Source organism: Leptonychotes weddellii, chromosome 11 (assembly GCF_054177405.1).
Source record: "Leptonychotes weddellii isolate Sample4059 chromosome 11, ASM5417740v2, whole genome shotgun sequence".
NCBI classification, from domain to species: domain Eukaryota; kingdom Metazoa; phylum Chordata; class Mammalia; order Carnivora; family Phocidae; genus Leptonychotes; species Leptonychotes weddellii.
The window spans coordinates 19,429,826-19,433,793 of record NC_138379.1 but is presented as its reverse complement, the minus strand read 5'-3'; positions in this window follow the sequence as shown (position 1 = coordinate 19,433,793).

Here is a 3,968-nt window from a genome sequence, read left to right as displayed (position 1 = left end):
CTTTAAAAAAAAGGGGAGGGGGGAGTTTGAACAGAATACATGAGAATGAATCCAAATTGAAATAACAGAAATGGATGATATATTTTTAGAATTACATACATAGATAGTGTTATATGTCTAAATAGTAAGAACTCTGATGCTAAAACTGTGCCTGATGGCAAGAAAACGAGAATAAGATATTATTTACCCCAGAATAAACTATTCTCACAATTTGCTAAATATAAAATGTGATAAACAAAACACAAGGATGAAGGGCATTCAATTTAAAATGATTTGTGTTGGCAGAGTCAAAGCCTTACTTGAATACAGTAAATTGCCCTGGGAAAATATGAATTATTATATTAAAATATCCACTGGAGCAATTTAGTAAAACAAGGAAAATTGTGATAAACCACAGAAAGTGAGGTTTTAGTATTTTCTAGAGATATTGTACAGCTGATAATATAAATTTTGTTAATCAGGCAAATACATGTATTTTTGGTTAATCTGAATTAGTTTTGAATTCACAATATCTTAATTTTCACTTACAGTGAAAACCAAAAAATGAAAGAGAAGGAAAGTAGTGAAAAATGAGAGAGAGAGAGAAAAAAGGGAGGGAGGGAAGGAAGGAGGAAGGAAAGAAGGGAGGGATGGTAGAAGGAAGGAGGAAGGCTGGGAAGGAGGGAGGAAGTTCGTTTCCTTTCCACTCAGAATTGATGTTAGAAATTTAAATCTGCACCCCTCACAACCCACCCCTGAGATATCCCTCCTGGATCCTTCTGACCAATTTCTAGACTTTTCACATGGCCACATTACCAAGACTCTCCTTTGCCTCTGTCCTGTCAATTAGCATACATCTTTCCTCTATTGGTTGCCTTAGTTTTGGGCTGCACTAATTCAACCTTTTAGTCTCCTCTCTTTGTTGCTGTCGTGTTGTTGCTGTTGAACATCCTCCAGTACCTTCCTGAGAGTGTCTACACAGGAAATCATTTTTGGCACTTATAATACTTATTTTCTGAAATACCAGATTCTCCCACACATTATTTGTGCACTCATAAACTAAGCTCTTGTTAAGTTTGCATATTGAGTAATGAAATATTTTAAAGTATTTAATATTTATATTTACTATTTTAAAATTATTCTTTACTTCTGGATCTGCCTTTAATCTTAGGCTCTCTGGATTGCAAAAACACTTAGAAATCTCATGGTAATAGTCCATCATTAAAAAATAAAAATAAAAAACAAATAAAAGACTTGCAAGAGAGGAAAAGGATACCTTTGAAAACTGCCTTGCCATTTTTTTGCGGTTATTGCTAAATAGGGTGAAAGTGTATTATTGGTGATAACATAGGGTACTATTGCTTGGGTTATGTGATGTGATGGGCAGAGCCCATGCTGTTTCTGTAAATCACTGCCTCTCTGTCACTCAGCCTCTCTACTAAATAACTGCAAATAATTCCAAGCAACTTCTCAAAGTGACTCACTGTCATCAGAAGCAACCTTCAATTTGGTGAGGATCAACATGGAAGTGTGGCTAGGAGTAGTGGGTCCAGTTAACGTTGGTATGAAACCAATATAAATATGTTTTGCTGCAGGAGGGTGAATAAATTGGCTTATAAAACCCGTAGTTATCAGGGAAGCTTAGGATAGAGTCACAGGAATAGGGTCTCAGCTCTAAAGTTAAAAACAAAATGAGGATCTTACACCCAATTTTCTTTAAAAAATAGGCTTTACAGAATTTTTCTGGGAGATAAATGTAGTGGAGTGGAGTATCCATTTTGGATGGACATTTGTTTGAATTAAGAGTCACTGAAGGTATGGACAACCTTTCTAAGACCCAAACCTAGTTTCCCCAATCGAAAAATGTACATAATATATATCTGTTTCAAGCACCATTTAAAAACACCAGTACATGTTACTAATTATTATTTGACTGATCTTTTTTATACCTTGATTTCTTTTGATTGTATGCTATATTTGTGACTTTAAAATATGATTCAAAACTAATAAACATTTGCCTTTAAGTTCAGAATACCAAATTCATACTATCAAAAATATGCATCTTACTAAAAAAAAGGGACCTCAGCAATTATAATAATTTTATAGCCATCTAAAGCTTACTTAATATTTTAGAGCTTGTTTAGATGGAAATGATTTCTTAAATTACTTTTATAACTTAGAATGTTTTTTATGAATTATCTCTACAAATGTAAATAAGTGGTAAAAATCTCTTGTTTTTCTAAGTCCTACAGTGAATACATAACATGCATGTATATAAATACATGTATATCAATACATATACAAGTATATGTGTGAATGAATTTCTTATCCTATAAATTGCATCAATAATAGAGAATGTGCACTAATTTTATGTGTATATTTATGAAGAAAGTAAATTTTAAATTGTATACATCTAATAATGAAAAGAATCTATTTTCAAAGAAAATATGGTGTTGTAACTATTTGCAAGTATTTTAGAAAAAGGAATTATTGGGGCACCTGGGTGGCTCAGTCGTTAAGGCGTCTGCCTTCGGCTCGGGTCATGATCCCAGGGTCCTGGGATCGAGCCCCATGTCTGGCTCCTGGCTCAGCTGGGAGCCTGCTTCTCCCTCTCCCTCTGCCTCTCCCCTGCTCATGCTCTCTCTCTCTCTGTATCTCTCTGTCTCAAATGAATAAATAAAATCTTTAAAAGATAAAAATAAAAAAAAAAAAGAAAAAGGAATTATTAAAAAAATTAATTATTCAGATAACAGTTTGTAAAGTCTCCTATTAGGCAGATCCTTGACTTGCTAGGAATTACTTTGTATAATAAGCAATGCAATACATCTGCACTTCATGTTTTCTACTTGAGCATTTCACTAATGTAGATATTTATTCTTCTCTAAAGAAAAAATAAATGATAAGATTTAATGAATGCTAAAAACACGAATTACAATATCTGGAGGCCTTTTTAAAACTCAAGCACTTTAGAGGTACAAATGGACCAAAATACAATGAAAGCCAAATTCCTAGGATATCTGTTTGATATTCTAGTACCTGAGCACCATGCCGTAAGGCACAGCTACCTGCCACCTTGTGTTCATGTACTTTGTACCACTGCAGGATATCACAGTCCTACCATCCTGCTACCTTGGTAATCAGCGGTGATCAGGGAAGGGTCAGCATGTGGAAGGATACTCTTGTCCCAAATCAGAGATGTATATTTGAGAAGATTACTGTTATCCTGGTACTTTATGTCTGTTATTTTGAGCTTTTGCCACCTAGGAACGATCTGTATGACATTTTTCTATTTTGGTATTTTTTTTTTTTTAAAGATTTTATTTATTTATCTGAGACAGAGAGAATGAGAGAGAGAGAGAGCACATGAGAGGGGGGAGGGTCAGAGGGAGAAGCAGGCTCCCTGCCGAGCAGGGAGCCCGATGCGGGACTCGATCCCAGGACTCCAGGATCATGACCTGAGCCGAAGGCAGTCGCTTAACCAACTGAGCCACCCAGGCGCCCTCTATTTTGGTATTTTCTAGTGACCATTATCAAAAGGTCAGACAAATGTTTATAATTGTATAAATCTAACAACACAATTAGGAGAAGTAGAAATATATATGATGGCGTTAAAATAAACACATGTTCTCATTTAACACTGTTTACTGTGGTTTTTTTGTTTTTTGTTTTGATGTAGTGTTCCATGATTCATTGTTTGCAAATAACACCCAGTGCTCCATGCAGAACATGCCCTCTTTAATACCCATCACCAGGCTAACCCATCCTCCCAACCCCCTCCCCTCTAGAACCCTCAGTTTGTTTCTCAGAGTCCATAGTCTCTCATGGTTCGTCTCCCCTCTGATTTTCCCCCCTTCATTCTTCCCCTCCTGCTATCATCATCTCCTTCTTCTTCTTCTTCTTCTTTTCTTCTTTTTTTTTTTTAACATATAATGTATTATTTACTTCAGAGGCAAAGATCTGTGATTCAACAGTCTTGCACACTTCACAGT